Genomic DNA, 17,444 nt, shown 5'->3' on the forward strand with positions numbered 1-17,444 from the left:
ACTCCTACTTCCCTTCCATCATGTGCAAAATGCAAATAATCCAAAACACAGCCGAAAAAGTCCTTATCTGCCTCCACCAACACAATGCACAACTCCAGTCATACAAGCACTCCACTGGCTATAGCAATTAGAGCAATTTTCAAGGCTCTCTGCATTGTCCACTTACTGACCATAGTACCTAAAATGAAATTGAAATAATGCAAACATAATAGGACACTGCACACCAGGAATCAACACTTTCTTTGTACATGCCAGCAAGTTCTGGTTCTCGTACCAGCCAAGATTTGAATCATTGAGCAACATATGCACTTCAGATGAAAGGTGAAAAAATGGCTGCTTCCAACATAACTTTACCAACCCACAAACATGGGATTGAACCCAGATTATTAAGCACGCCTTCAAGTACAATCTACAGTCCACAGATATGGAACAGCCCAACCAGCTCACAGCTGTACATGTCCAGTAAATTTTGAAAGACTGACCGTCTAGTGTGGGTATTATATAGTAATGTCAATTCATATATAGCCTTCCTATCCCGCACTAATATTAATACCATAACATTCAGCGGCCAGGCAGTGTTTTGTAGTTAAGACAGACTAATATACTGCTCATTACAATAACATAAGTCAGACCTTCTTTACGTCATGTCTGTTGCCCAGAACTGTACCGGTCAACAGCAACAAACCACCCATCACCAACTGAGCAGTCATTGAATAAATGAAGAGATCTGCACATATTGCTGGCTAGTGGAGGACTTGGTCTAACCAAGCTACATACTAGGCCATTTAAAAAAAATAAATCTCGCAATGATAATCATTATCGGATCATAGTAACAAAGTCCATCACAGCAAATCTTCCCACCAACTCTTCTTGCAATCTATACGTGCTTTGGAACATATTTTTTACCTAAATATCTCAGAATAGTCACCTAAGCGGACAGAAAGAAATACCATAATAAGGACTTGTAGAAATGTTCACCCTGCATGAAGTAGCATGCTACAGATGAAGCCAAGTGCTTCACTGCCCCACATAAAGGTTGTGAGTACTATATAAGTGTTACATTACAATTCGCAAAAGCAGGACTTGAACAACAGCCATCCTGCAGGGATATGCAGGTGTCTACCAAGCACTAGTGTATGTAATTAGGAGGGCAAAAAAGGCACAAGTGTAAAGCACGTCCAAATCCCCACAACATGCATGCAGAGTGAAAGACCATGTTTACACTAGCATACCATGTACACAGAAATACATCCTTGATACCTGAGCGCCCTTCAGAGACACAAGCATGCACGGATCCAACAGTTCGAGGAGTTGCTTATCTGAAATGGTCACGAGATGACACTGACTTTAACAGGATGTCCCTATCAATACTGTTTTTCGACTGATTTCACCCACAAACCACTTATTAGTGCTTACAATGTGCTTGCAGTTCACCTCACTTCTAGTCGCCAACCACAGCAGGTTCTCATCCTGCGCAGTGCCTTTTTGTCAACTATTTAATTCATTTAAAGGCTTCCCCATCGGTTTGGTTCTTGAGACAGTGAGGGGGCCCTTGGAGCGTGGGGGCCCCCTGTGGGGGGGGGGCTGTGTTAATACGCCCCCCTGTAATTTAATGTTTATAGAGGCCCCGTCAGTGGTGTGCTGTGCGTCTTCTTGAGAGACGTGAGGGGGGCCCTTGGAGAGTGGGGGCCCCTGCTGGGGGGGGGGAGGGGAGAGAGGCTGTGGTAATACACTGCACCTGTAATTTAATGTTTATAGAGGCTCCGTCCATCTTCTTGAGAGACGTGAGGTGAGGGGGCCCTTGGAGCGTGGGGGCCCCCTGCGGTGGGGGGGAGGGGAGGAAGATTGTGTTAATATGCCCCCCTGTAATTTAATGTTTATAGAGGCCCGTCTGTGGTGTGCAGCGTCTTCTTGAGATACGTGAGGTGAGTGGGGCCCTTGGAGCGTGGGGGGCCCCTGCAGGTGGGGGGAGGCTGTGTTAATACGCCCCCTGTAATTTAATGTTCATAGAGTCACCCTTCGTGGTGGCGTCTGCGCACTGTTTAATTTAGTCTTGCTGCCTTGCTTGCCGACCTCTATTGAGAGTGAGGGGGCTGGGGGGTCCTGGTCCCTGGAACGTGGGGCAGGGGCCCCCCGCACCGTGGGGCCTGCGGGGGCCTGTGTTCCGCCCCTGCCTGATGGCTGATATTCTAACTCTTTATTGGAATTCTTAAATTCATTACTGTCCCTTAAAATTCAACACATTAGCTGAACACTCATCCACACTGGCTCTCCTCTGCTTCTCTGCAATGCTCTTTGCGGCTATACCTTACGACCCCCTGTGCGACTTGCCTCGTCCTGCCATGTAAGGCAACTTAGTTAGTGCCTATATTTTAATTTCCCCTCGTGAATAGTCCTCCTCATCCTTAATTATTTGTCCACGAGAGGCTAGCCAAGCGCTATTCCACACAGCATTCACCCCAACTGCGCCACTGCCCAGGAACGCCATTCTCCCGACCCTGCGCAAAATGTGGTCCCTGGTATCAGCCTGGCCATAATGTCGGTTTGACCGTCTGGGCCGGCTGGCCAAACCCACATGCGCACTGAGAACTGTGCCCAGTGCCCACCAATCCTGCTGCTAATGGTCCCACCCCCAGGACTCGGTTGACGGCTGCGGTGTTCTAACCGGCTCCTACAGGTAAAACAGAATTATATTAAAGCACTTTTAATAATTGCTTAATTATCATTGTATTTTATGTTTTCACCTGTTCCTTCCAGCAGTGGGGCGACGCTCCGCCGCCATAACGGAGGAGCCGCTCCTGGTAAAGCACCAGAGTACTTTAATGCATTAATTTAGACAAAAGGAAATCCAGGTAAGACATTTTATTTAGGCGTTTTCTTTCTTCTTGTGGTAAGTGTGACTTTGTTGGGGATGCGGGCAATGGTCTTGTTCTTTGACCATTCTATCAGCAAGATGAAGTGCTCTTAGTGTGAAATAGCTTATGTCTGGCTCTACACATACTGGGAATTGCAGAATGTTGAAAGACTTTTAGGTCAGAAAAGGGCTGCATATTCGAGTTACATTCAAGGTCTAATGATTTGTAATGAGATGCACAGTTTAGTCTTTGTTACAGAGGTAGATGTGTGTGTGAGGGTCCGTGTACGAGTTTGTGAGTAGGAGCTTCCTGATTGAACTTAATACCTGACACCATCGTAATTCTTTACCTTGGGTTTCGTTTTGTTAGTGTAGGGCTTCTCTCTCCCTGTTTTTGTAGTTTCTTGAAGAATTTTTTGTAGTGATGCCTCCTTTAATACTTAGTTAGTTTGCTTTTTTTGCCCTCCTCTAAGTGCACAGATTTTATGTGCCACCTATACGTGTAAGCTGTCAATAAAAAGTTTTCAAAGCACAACTTTTATCCTAGGAAGGCATGCGCATGCATCATTAGTACTTCTAGCAAACACAAGCTGAGTTGTCCTGCTTACCTGATACATGGGATTGATTTTTCAGGTGCATAGGGCCTGATTCACAAAGGTAAACTGAGACAAAAGTCTAACTTTACAACTTTTGGTAGTCACAAAGGGCATTTACGAGTCGTAAAGTTAGACTTTCACCTCAGAATCAGGCCCCGTAGTATGTACCACATTGTAGTCTCCCCACAAGTTAGGTATGTGTGGGTCTTGAAAGAAAAGGTCTGTGACGGTCTAGCATCCGCAGAAAAGGACACTCTTGTGAAGAAGAACTTTGATTAATTAGAGTTGGAAGAAGTCAGGGCATTGTGTATCAGAGCCTTTCCCCACATACACATATAGGGTAATACCTTTTGGTAAATTGGGTACCTGGGGTAATTTATTTGATAAACTAACTGAACAGCAGTTCTGTTTTTTTCTGCTAAGCCTGTACAGCACATGCTACATAGGGTCAGGTTAGGTAGACAGCCGTCATTCCGATTAACTTATTTTAATACTGCTGTGTATGCGACCCTTCAAGTGTTGAGGACTAGTATGGACAGGGGAAGCATTAGCCTTGAGAAACACCTGTCAGCCATAATGTGCACTGCCTCAGATACTGTTTATCTGCTCAAATGATATTGTCAGGATTTCAGGTCAGGTTTTGCTTCAAGATGCTTGTATAACCAACTGGAACATGTTCAGCCTTTCAGGTCATCAAGTTGTGAATCAAAAGTGACTGTCACAACCTTGTCCAAAGGCACATCCGCTCAGACTATGGTCTTCTACAAAGACAGTCGACTGATGCCCCACATTCTTCATTTTAATGTTCCACCCAATCTGATTGGTTCAATCACCAGAACAATGAGCTCTTGACACATATGTCTGTCCTGTCCCTAAGGCAAGATAATAAAAGTGGAATGTGGTAGTAGCATTCGAAGGATGCCATGGGCCATCTTTCAAGCAAGGAAAACAGGCTCTTTCACAGCCGTAGTAAACTCGGGACTCCAATGCCACTGCACCTGCTCCACCAATGGTAGCTACGCCCCTGGAATGTGGTTCGTCCAGTTCATGGGTGGGGAGGCGGCTGGGAGACATAGAAGCCAAATATTACGCCAAGAACCTAATAAAGGATTAGAATCCTGGGCAGAATCTAATAACTTAGTGCCACCCACACAAATAGACTACTGGTGAGCTAGTAACTCTTCAGATAGCATCCTCATTCTCTCAATGGTAATACACTAGTCTCTTAGGGCCATATGTATCAAGCAAATTCGCATTCGCAAAGGCCGAAATTCGCAGAATTTCGGCCTTTGCGAATGCAGATTTGCTAAATGGTATGTATGAAGCAAAATGTGGTGCAAAACAAGGAATCGCAAAATTTGCGATTCCTTAATTTGCAATTGCATTTAAGGAATCACAAATTTTGCGATTCCTTAAATGCAATGTATGAAACAAAAAAATTGCAAAATGTCCTTAAGGAATCGCAAATTACCACCAACTTCTAGTTGGTGGTAAGTTGCAAATTCCTTGGAAAAAACACATTTTTGCATTTTTCAAAGTGCCATGTGAAGCACATACGTGTCCTTAGGGCATGTATGTGCGCCACATGTGCACCCATGCATATTTCAGGGGTGCAACAGGGTGTCCTTTGGACACCCCTGCACCCTTGAAATTATTCTCAATTTGCGATTAGCAAATTGCGAATCGCAAATTGAGAATAACTTCCCATTCATTCCCATGGGCCTCCTGTCCCATAGAAATGAATGGGAAAGTATTCCTTAATTGCGATTCACAATTTGCTAATCGCAATTAAGGAATTTTAAGAAATCGCAAAAAAATGCGATTTTGTACATACATACCTATTTGCGATTCTCAAATAGCGATTTCTTAAAAATCGCTATTTGGAAATCGCAAATCAGGTTGATGATACATATGGCCCTAAATGTAAAGAGAGAAGTGTGGCTCAATGATTAGAGCGGTAGACCCTGATGCAGAGGTCTAGCCCGGGACCAGGGTTCAATTCCCCGCCTCGGCGGGTCTTGGGCTCAAAAATTCCACGGACCTGATAATTCTCTCCTCAGTGCCTATTCCAATCATGGAGTCCCACTCTGCAACTCTGGGCAATAGCTTGCTTAATCTCCACAACGGCCCCCACAATGCTAAGGGTGCCTGGCCTCCACCTTGGGGTGCCCAGGAGAGGACGTCTCACAGGGAAAGCCAGGATGGGTTCCACAGTGGTATTCATACAAGCGCCTTGAGACCCTTGCGGGTGAGTAGTGCGCTATACAAGTATCAATTTATTTATTTTTTACATTTTAAAAGGCTGCAGTCTGCTTACCTGTTTATTAGATTATAGAATAGCCTTGGATGGAGTGTACCGCTCAATTCTTTGACTATAAAGATGGGGAACCCTGCCCCCACTATTGAGAGCCATTCAGTCACTTTACTGGAACACCTGATTTCAAGTTAAACTTGCATGCAATGGCCACATTTCCATCTAAATTAAAAGCAATAGAGGTTTCATGAATGGCTGTGTGATGGCATCCCTCCTTTGTAATGTATGCACAGTAGATTTTCCTGTCCCTAATAAGGCCCAAGGTCCCGCTCCCCCTAAGCTTGCCTCTTTGACTCTTCAACCTCAGCAATAAGCATTGTAAGCTGAGTAGGTGGCACATTTGGAAATTAAATAGACCGACAAAGAGAGTATTGCTATCGGGTGTCTGGTCTGATGACAAAGGATCTCCAAATGAACATCTGGCACATTTCAAATGTAAAGTTGCTTCAATAGTCTATGACATTACTTTACAATAATTTAGAATCTCCTTCACTAGCACCTTTATTAACTGTTTTACGAGCAAGATTCCTCTCTTCTATTGACTATGGCCAGTTGGCATTTCCACAGAAACTGGCATTGTGGTTTAATAGAACCCAATTCAATTTAATTACATGTATTTTCCACCTTCCTAATTCTGTAAGCCAATAACACATCAGACTTGAATTTACCTTACAGCAGCCATCAGTAAACCTGATGGATCAGTTCTTAGTTAATTGCCACAGGGTGAGGAATGCCAGGGACATGTCTCTTAAGGCTGCATCTGCTTAATCAATACGTTTAGCAACCTTTTATCCCTGGATGGATTATTTCAACGCTGCAAAAGACAAGCTGCTACTGAAACCACTGTGGATTTTCCCACTCTCAGCTGAGAGGGCGGCTTCAAGGCGGAGGCAAAAAATCGACTGAAAATGTAATCTTTCATAATAGATTTGGAAATTCCCCAAAACATTCAGCTTATGAGGCTGACACGTTTTCAGAAAACACTCCACCATGCTACCTCTTAGTTCCAATGTCTAAGCCATGGTTCTCCAAAGTCGGTACTTGAGGGCCGGATCCATGCCAGATTTTTAGCATATCCCCATTTAGATACATGTCGTTATCTTAAAAATCTGGCATGGATCTGGCCCTCCAGGACCGACTTTGGAGGACCCTGGTCGAAGCAGTCAGATGTCTTTTTATTCACTTATGTTTTTTTATTTGTCCCACTTTGAGGCAGTGGGTTTTGCAGTGAGTGCCAAAAATGTGCAGATGCCACACAGTTTGTTTAAGTATTTGCATGTTGCTAGGAATGAGGGGCTCACTAAGATCTTATCACCAGGTTGAACTACATTTTTGTATGTTGGGAAAGTTTTTTTATGTAATATCAGAATATTCTTAAAATTTTGAGAGTACATTTAAAACATGTTAGACCTGGCATCTTTGGCATGGTTTCCCTTGACTTTTTGCCTCTACCTCCTGTATCTTTGACGCTGTGGTGTATTTCGTTTTTGCTGGTTTAGATGCTTTGGGCACTTTGCCACTGCTGATCAGTGTCAAAGTGCAAGTGCTCCCTGAGTAAATTGTAATTGTGATTGGTTATCCATGATTGGCATATTTGTATTACCAGGAAGTCCCTAGTGAAGTGCACTGAGTGTGCCAGGGCAGGTGATTCAAATGCTACTCGTGGGCCTGCAGCACTGATTGTGCCACCCACATGATTAGCCCTCAAATTGTGTCTCAGGCCTGCCACCGCGGTGCCTTGCTACCCTGGCCAGTGTCCACACTGGCCAGGCCTAACCCTTCCCTTTCTGTACACATTGGACACCCCTATAGAAGGACCTATTTATATGGGATCGCGCCCCCATGCAAATGAGGAAACCCCCTCTTATGATAGTGTTGGTGCTATATGTGCGCTAGCGCTATCAGTATTACAGAAGGGGCCACACAAGTTTCTATGGCTCCTTCTGTAAAAACCTTTATGCCCTTGGGTGTGCACAAAGTGAGTGTGCATGCCCGTGGCATTCCCGGGCAGGGGCGTAGCTAGAGCTTGTGGCGCCCGGGGCTATCCTTCAGAATGCCGCCCCTGGGATGGAGGGGTTCTGGGGAAAAAGGACGGCGAGCCCTTGCAAGCGGTCCAACAGACACGTAGTACCGCCGCTAATAGTTCTTCATCATACGCACCGTCGGGCTCTCATATCAACATTGATCAGTGAAATCGCAGGCTGTGCAACGCCTTTAAACCTATCAGCCACTCATGGCTTTAGGCAGAGCAGCTACTAAAACTGACTTTGTAATGGATCACTAATGGGCACTCTAACGAGCTCCTTAAATTTCAAGGCAAAAGCATGGATCAATATCTCAATAATGCTCAAAGTGTGAACAAAAATATATACACCTTTCTCAATAATGGCCATAAAAAAAACCTAAAGATAATCCATGTCAGCAATGCAGTTCCTGTGTACAGCACAGAACACTGTGTCAACGACGCAGATGTTTACAGTTCATCTTCATTACATGAGTATGTTCTATTTTTCGATTTATGAGCTATTTCGTTACTAGACAACAAATTAACTCCTATTCAAATAAGAAGGCATCCTGTACCTTTCTTCTGACTAATAGAATTGAGTATACACACATTTGTTTTGAAATAAGATTGAAGTAGAACATAAATAAGTCCCACAGGACTATTGATGGAACGTAATACAATTACCATGCTTTTCGTTGGCATATAGGGTTCTCCATGTCCTGTTCACACGGAAACAGAATTGGGGAAGCTCTGGGGAGTTGCATACTGCTTATGGTGAATGTTTTACATGAGATCTCTATCATTATGTATATGTGGAAGAATACTACTAGCTAAGCTCAGAGACACCACTGTCTGATACTGTACTGGGCGAACGATAGAGCGAACAGACTGGGGTCAGCACTAGGGAGTAGTGTGTGTGCATGCTACTTATGGAGCATGTTCTACATGAGATCGCTCAAAACAAGGGTACCATTTAGTGTGTATGAAAAAATGCTACTGGCTAAGTTTTGAGACACTCCTTCCTGCTGCTGCCCTTGGAGAAAGAAGGTTCACACAGAATGGGAGTATGCCTCTAAGTAAGAGTGTCAAGGTAGAGGTAACATCTAGTATATATGGGATAATGATGAAGGCAAGGCTGAGAGACATCCCTAACTATTCTACACTGAGACAAGGAAGATAGGAAAAAAATGGGACATCATAGGGGAGTCATGTGTGTTTTTGTTGTGTACAGCATATCGTGCACGCCTCTACATGAGTTCTCTCACAGCAGAGGTACCATCTAGTATGTATGGAATCTCATACATTATTGTGCTTTATGTATCATCATGCATTCATTGGAAATGCACGATAATTAACTTTCTCCAGTGCATTTTCAACACCCTACTATTTGTCAGACACAGTCCCACCTTCTTTGCATATGCTGCCCCACCACACTTAGTCTCAACAAACATGGTGCCTCGAAAGCAGATTAGAATTGAAGGCGGTATGACATAGTGTGCCTAATAGGGAATCTTGTGTGAAACATAGCTCATCAGTAACAAACATATTATCTAATGCCAGAATGCCCAAAGGCTTGAATGCTTGCTTTACAACTGCAGATGTTACCGTCTGCATTTAAAAAGGACTCCATTAATCCCTGCTCCTAAAGCAAAACCTTTCCACATTTTCAAAATCACACATCCAGACACAATGAATCATACGTTTGTGAATTAGTGCATAGAAAATGTTACATAAGGCAAAGAAGACCAAAAGGTGTAAGATTCATATGCCACCCATGCTGGTAGGCACTTGTTAAGAGTGCTTGGTCTGGAGAAGGACAGACTCCGAACATAACACAGTGTTTAGGATCGACTTTAATAAAAAATGTATTTCTACCCAAACAAACCTTTCTTAGCAACATCGAAATAGAAAGACTTGGAAAAAACACATAACTTTCGAACAAGTACCATGCAGCTCTTAGATACCAGTTCATAGCTCACTGTTCTAGATTACGAATGTAACATATGAACTACACAGTAACAACAGAATCTCTGTGACAAAAGCAGTAACCCACTGAGCTGTGTCCCTAAAATATTATTCTTTGATATTCATGGCACAGGTCCTTTGCAGCAGCGTATTAGTCTTGCAAAGTACCACGCATCAGGGGTTGGACTAAGGCATTTTAGTACTGATGTCCGCATCACCGTACTAAAATGTGTTAGTCACGCATACTATAGCTCCTGGAAGAATCACAACACATTGCTTCATATTATGATAAAAGCAGCCACTGCCAGCACCTGCTGCGCTACTGGTTGTCCAGCGCCGCAACGCTTTGGCTGTTAGGGAGTAGCGTTGGGACCTATGGTGTCAAAACTTCTCTAAAAACACACATATACTTCTGCCCTGCAGCTTAAATACATTTGCACCAGGCCCGGCCCTCTACCTGGTCATCTGGTGTCACTGCAGAGCATAAACACAGCCAGGATCCGGCACTTCTGTACCATCAACAGAAAGCCTGCAAAGATAATCCAAGCCAGTGGCTGAATTTTGGTATGTTTTCCTGTTACCATGCTCACCAAGCAAACAGCATTGTGAGACTCTTACAGCGTGCTCTCTATGATTGTGCTGCTGGCAGGCAGCTGTCACTGGAACAGTGTGGGGGATTTTTCTGCTGTGAACAGCCCCTACTCTGCCCTATGGACAGTCTGCCTAAAGATAGCAAGCAACTTAACCATCACCAGCACCTGGCCTTGATCACGAAGGGGTCCATGTAGACCGTCCAGTGGGCGGTGGCGGGCGCAGTTTAAAGCTGGCACTGCTAACTAGTACTTAGGATCACCTAGTGTAACAGCAAGAGACAGTGACTAAGAAGGTCAAAGAGTAGCCTTGCCTGGCAGGCCTTGGGCCTGTAGGTAACCTCAGCAATGTCTGCAGACCAGTCTATCACACTGGGTTTCACCACACACTCTGCAGGCTTGGCCCGGCAGCACCTTCAGGATACTACAGATGAGTCCAGTGCACCTGATCACTAGACTAACTTGAGTGCTGCAACTGGGGCAGTACCAGGCCGGACGAATGGGAAGAGGGTTGGAGGACAAAATAGGTTTATTCAGTCACTAGTTTTGATTGTCTTCACCTTCAAGTAACAGCATTCAAAATAAAGGCACACTGTATGTCTAAAGATAAATCAAAGTTAAAGTAATCAGTAGGAAATGCACTTGTTTGCATTATGAAATCTTATAGATTAATTCTGTCACTGCAGATGAATATAACCAGACAGTAAAGAACCAGATGTTTGGCTGGCAGTGAGGTAAATGTCCAAGCTTATGACTTAAAGCACAATGAATATACAACTCATTATTTTAACACATTATAAAGTGTTTTTGAAGAGTTACGTTTCCTGTGGAATGTCACTCATAAGTCACTGCAATCATGGAAAGTCACAACAGCAATGCGAATACGAGGCAGCTACGATATTAACCCTCTGGGCTACCTTACACAAGTGAAAACTGTCACTAGACGAAACTCCCATCTCTCTCCAGCAGGTAAATTATTCACCAGAGTTAGCTTGACACTTTGTTTGTTGCCCAAAACTGGTCAATATACACAGAACTTTCTACTGCTTTAAACACAACTAAGGTTGTGCTGTGAAGGTTGTGCTGTGAAGGGGGTGCTGTGAAGGGGGTGCTGTGAAGGGGGTGCTGTGAAGGGGTGCTGTGAAGGGGATGCTGTGAAGAGGATGCTGTGAAGGGGTGCTGTGAAGAGGATGTGTGAAGGGGGTGTTGAAGGGGACGCTGCGAAGGGTGCGTTGGGGTGCTGTGAAGAGGGTGCTGTGAAGGGGATGCTGTGAAGGGGATGCTGGGAATGGTTGCTAAGGTGCTTGTTTAAAATTCTTCAGTTTTGCATATCGCACTGCTTGTGAAGTTTAGATAAATAAGGCATGACATAGTCACCCAGCTGATTGTGCACCGGTCCTTTCCCCCCTCTTTAGAATCCAGTACATCTCTCAGACATGAGCACTTGACACTAGCCACAGGGGACGTTCTCACCCACCCCGGACATGCTGGACGCAGTCCTCGAGACATCCCTCGCTGGCCTTGACACTCTCACTGTAGTGAGTCGTCCGCCACTAGAACACTTTGATGCATTTTACTGCCTGTGCTCGGTCCGGAGGTAATAAAGGTGCAACCAAGGCTCGTGGTCAACTGCACGCAACCGTACACGGTGTCCAGTGTCTGTCCATGCTCCTGCGCCTGTGGCCTGTTATGGAAGGGCGCCCATACACCCAGGGACACTTTACACTCACCAAATGTCTACAGCCCGCCTCGGGTCCCCCTCGCATGGAGTCTGTGGTGTGCTCACAATTTGTTCACAGGGAATCAAAGAACCGGCTGAGTGGCGAACTACACTGCTACAAAACTGTAAAATAACGTTCCATTACCTACCGAAGAGAAGAATATTTATATGTGCAGGCCCATTTAAAACACTTCCCCTGTAGCTGTGAACGTTTGTCCCTTTGTCCCTGCAACACCCTGTCTCTCTACACATGTCACAAAAAACACTTCTATTCGGCTTCTTTCCCTAACCTCACCCCTGTAGTGCTGTCTACAGTCTAGTTGATGCACGTACATGCATCCCCTCATCCGCAGGCCAGGCGTGGCCTGCGGGGCTAAATAAAAGGGAGGCGTGTGCACGGACACGTCACTTCCGACTGGACTGGCGTGTGAGTCTGAGTCGCTGTCCACTGCGCGTCCTGCCCCTGCGCACGCGACTAGGCCATAGCCAGGCCTGTGTCCAGCTAGCTACACGCCACCACCACATTGGCGACGAGCGGAGGGGGCCCAACCCTCGCCCGCGCACCTGGGACCCGGCGGAGCTGCCTGCTCGCATACGCGGTGCCTACCGCACATGTCCTGGGTGCTGCCTTGCCTTCGTCGGAGCCGGCGCGCTCCATTCCATTAAACCCCTGCTGGGGCCTGACGATACTCCCCTCTGCCACTCCGTGGGGGTCCTCCTCGCCACCGCTGGGCATCAGCGCGACCTCGCTGCACCTCATTACCGGCAACTGCGACGAGGTGCCGTTTTACACGCATCTCGCGTGTGCAGCAGATACGGCACCCTGCCAAACACCACGCATCTCGCGTGCAACGCGTCTTTCGGCCTGCTGGGGTCCTGAAGTTGCCTCCCACTGCTGGATTAACGACTGTTGGGACACGAGGGCGCTGGCAGGTGGTCTGGGCGGGGCCACTAGTCATCTCTCTACATCTGGCTGGACGAGAGTCACGAAGTGCACGTGGGTGACGTCGCAATACTGCCACGGGGGCGCTACAACAGAAGGAAGGAAGGTGAACTTCAGACATCAAGGTACACGCGCCACCGCTGACTGGGAGGGGACAATCTGTAATAGACACCCTACATCCCCACCTGTAGAGGAATAACGCCATGGGGGACGGTGATGCACCAGCGCCTGTCATTAACATCCCGTTCCAACACGCGGCAGCCGGGGTGCTACCGCCTTTCAGCGAAGCCATAGACCCGTCCACGGCCTCACCACGCTGGAAAATCTGGCTAGAAAGATTGGAGAACTACTTCGTGGTCACGAGGGAGACGGATGAAGCTGTGAAAAGGTCGTTATTACTCCATTATGCGGGGGATGAGATCTTTCGACTGTTCAAACACCTTCCTAACACGGGAGCGGCCGGCAGCTACACGGCCGCCGTGGACGCCCTCAACGGCCACTTTGATCCCCAATTAAACGTGCATTTTGAGGTGTTCAAATTGGGGCAAGCACGCCAACGCGATGGAGAATCGATGGACCAGTTCCACACCCGTGTCAGGGAACTAGCCAGTTCCACCGACGAAGACCAGCCGAGGGCCATAAGGAGACAACTTATTCAGGGATGTCGGGATAAAACGCTAAGAGGACACATCCTACGCAAACCAGGGATCTCTCTGGAAGACATCCTTATCCTGGCCAGAAACCACGAGCTCTCAGACGTTAGAGCGACGGCCATGGAACAAGCTTTACACAAAGCACCCGTCAAAACGGAAACCATCAAAGTGGAACGCGCAGACGCCGTGCGACCCCGACCACGTGGGCAGGCACAGAAAGGATACCAGAGAAACTCACCTCAAGCCCGGTGTGGGTATTGTGGCCATGAACCACATGCAGCCAAGGACTGCCCGGCCCAGGGACAGACGTGTGCGAAATGTGGGATCCCAAACCATTTCGCATCGGTTTGCCGCAGGAAAAACCAGCCCAAAAACACCAGGAAGGCGTGGACACCCACCAAAGCTGTCCGCCAATTATCACTGACTGACCCACCCCCGCAGAAAACGGAAAGACACCTACCCACGGTCTACGATGATTCGGACTCGGAAGATGAGGAGGCATACGTCATCTCCTTCGCCCGAGAACTTAAGCAAAGACGACGGCCACAACCAACATGTGTGGTAAAAATGGGGCAAAACGAAGTAAAGCCCATCATTGATACGGGCGCCACTGTTAATGTCATGGGACTGCAACAATTCAACAAGCTACGTCCACGGCCTGAGGTCCTCAAATCCAAAACAAGAATCTTTGCCTACGGGGCAGACACTCCTCTACCACTCAAGGGGAAAATCGTGATACCCATCAGGGCGGATGAGTCAGAGATCATGGCAACAGTTCACATAATCGACCGGGAAGCTGACACCCTGCTAAGTGTCGTGTCCCAACCCACACATACACGTGGACACTGACTTCTAGTTATGAGCTCTTTATTGATGCTTCTTACTTGGTCCCCGTCCCTACTCTAACTGCTCTTTCCTGTTCCTGACCCCACCTCTTCCCCTCAGCCCACCTAGCTCCGCCCACCCCAACTACTAGACCGTCAACACTATAACATCTCCCCCCTTCTTAACAAAATAGCAAAGTGAAATTAGTCCATTTCAGCAATCAGTCTCTTTGGAGGCTGTACCTGGCGTCGTGGGCGACCCGGGGTGGACACAGCGGTCTCGACCACGGGTTCTGGTTCCATGCAGGGTGCCGAGTCAGGCGTGCCTGTTTCTGGGTGGTTAGAGTTCTCCGGCACGGAGGCAGGGGGCGTGCAGTCACGCTTCTCAGGAGGGCACTTCTTAAAGTGGGATGCGTTCCGAGTGACCCGCCTGTTCTCTGACTCCGCGGTCACCATTGTGCCTTTCTGCTGCACAACTGTAAGAGGTTCATTTTTGAAACGACAGTCAGTTTTCTGGCGCTGTTCCTGTTTAACAAGGACTCTGTCGCCCTCCTTGAGGGAAGGGGATCGGGCCCTCCGTTTGAGATCAGCATGTTCCTTCATCTTCTCCTTGTGATATCGATCTGTTGCAGCCATGTCTTTGATCTGATGGTCTGAGAGGGGCTTCCTCAGTGCGCCTTCCCAGGTTGGGATCCGAGTTCTGGGTGTCCTCCCGAGCATGAGAGTGGCAGGGCAGACACCCGTCGTGGAGTGAGGAGTGGTTCGGTATGCACAGAGGACTTCATTCAATGCTGCTTGCAGGTCCTTTTTCTCGGCAGTGGCCTGTTGGAAGGTTTTCTTGATGGTGGACATGAAACGTTCAACAGTTCCATTGGCTTGTGGCCAGAGCGGGGTGACCTTGCGGTGTTGGAAGTCCATCTGTTTCGCAAAGTCACTGAATTCGTGCCCGTTGAATGGGGGCCCATTGTCCGTTTTGATGATTCTGGGAACACCCCAGGTTGCGAAGACTTCCTCAAGTACTTTGAGGGTACAGGTGGCATTGGTGGACGGGATGAATTGAGCCACTGGAAACCGGGAATATTCGTCTACAATGGCGATCACATATTTCCCTGACTGCAGGGGCCCGTAGAAATCCATTGCAACTTCTTGCCATACGCCGTCAGGTAGCGGGGTCATTTGGAGCGGTGCCGGCGGCGTGCTGGGACCAGTTAGCTGACAGGGATGACAGTCCTTCAAAGTGGCTTCGACTATTTGGTCTAGAGCGGGGAACCAGACACGCTCTCGGAGCGCCCTCTTGGTGGAGACGACCCCACGATGACCTTCATGCGCTAGATCAACTACGCCTTGTCTGAGGGTGGCCGGGATGACTATCCGGTGGTCTCTTAGAAGAAGGCCATCTTCAGTAATTGAAAGTTCGTCAGCGACGTGTCGGAATGCTTGGAGTTCACTTCTGACATCGGGGTTTTCCTCATCATCTTGCGGATGATGCCTCCACCTGTTGGACAGTATTCGCTTCATCACGATCTGCAGAACGGCGTCTTTGTTGGTTGCTTCGCGGATGGTGTCCATTGGTATGGCTGGGGGGCGAGCATGGTTTGAGACGAAGTGGATGTATTCCTCTGCTATGGATGAAGTCGGTGCTGGAGAGTCTCGGGGGTGGCGAGACATGTAGTCAGCAGGGTTGTCACCCTTCCCCGGTTTGTGAATGATTGTAAAGGTGTATTCCTGCAGCCGGAGGCCCCATCGCTCAATCCTGGGAGGCATCTTGCTCTTCGGGTTGCCGTATATCGTCACGAGTGCCTGATGGTCAGTAATGAGCGTGAAGTGCTTCCCATAGATGAAGATGTGGAAGTGCTCACACGCCCATACGACCGCCAGGCTCTCCTTCTCAGGCTGAGAGTACTTCCTTTCCGGGTCTGTGAGGCTGCGGCTGGCGTAGGCGATGATCCTCCGTTGGTCCGAGTCGTCGTCATATTGGGCCAGGATCGCACCCAGGCCTACGGGACTGGCGTCTACGGTGATCTCCGTTTTGCGTTTGGGGTTGAAGTAGGACAAACAGTCAGACGACTCAACCGCCCGTTTGATGTCTCTGAAGGCACGCTCGCAGTCTGAGGTCCACTCAAAGGGCTGGTTGGATTTCGTGAGGAGCCTCAGAGGATGACTTATCGTGGCGTAGTCGCGGATGTAGCGAGCACAGTAGCTCGCCATCCCAAGGAAGGAGCGTAGATCGTTCACGTCCTCAGGGCTTTTGGTATTGTTGAGCACAGCCACCTTGTCGGGATCTGGTTTCATGCCGCTGGATGAGAAAATGTGTCCAAAGAATTTCAGTGTCGATTGATGAAACTCGCACTTGTCCTTATTAAGGGTCAGGTTTGCGTCTAGCAGAGCCCTGCAGACGCGGTCAAGGGCGATGTCGTGTTCTCGGAGGTTGGCGCCATACACCAGAATGTCATCGCTGTAGTTGAGGGAATTTGGAATGTGGTGGATGATAAGTCGAATTGTCTCTTGGAAAATTTCAGCTGCTGAGGACACACCAAAACTGAGGCGTTTGTATCGGAAGAGGCCGAGGTGCGTGGCGAACGTGGTGATGGAGCGAGAGCTGTCATCTAGCTCGAGCTGGTGATAGCCCTTGTTGAGGTCTAGCTTGGAAAAGACCGTGGCTCCATTGAGGGCTGTAATCATATCGCTCAGGTGTGGGCCTGGGTGCCTCTCCCTTTCGATTGCTGTGTTCGGCAGGCGCATGTCTACACAGAGACGGACTTTCTCGGGAGTCCCTTTTTTTGGCACGACAACTACCGGGGACACCCAGGGAGTGGGTCCTTCGGTGCGTTCTATGATGTCGGCATCCAGAAGGTCTTGCAGCTCTTGGGCCACCGCGGATTGCAGGTGAAACGGCACTCGCCGTGGATGTTGAGCAATGGGCTTGATTCGTTCGTTAATGTGCAGGTGTACTTGTCGGCCTTTTAGTTTGCCTAGGCCC

General features: G+C 47.8%; 1 pseudogene; it reads right to left on the minus strand.

The window, feature by feature from the left end:
* The window catches only part of LOC147706376 (small ribosomal subunit protein mS40 pseudogene), a 40,923-nt pseudogene extending 28,082 nt beyond the window's left edge, over window positions 1–12,841 (minus strand).
* Window positions 12,842–17,444: the final 4,603 nt, after the last annotated feature.

The sequence above is a fragment of the Lissotriton vulgaris genome, chromosome 7, assembly GCF_964263255.1.
Source record: "Lissotriton vulgaris chromosome 7, aLisVul1.2, whole genome shotgun sequence".
In the NCBI taxonomy this organism is placed as follows: domain Eukaryota; kingdom Metazoa; phylum Chordata; class Amphibia; order Caudata; family Salamandridae; genus Lissotriton; species Lissotriton vulgaris.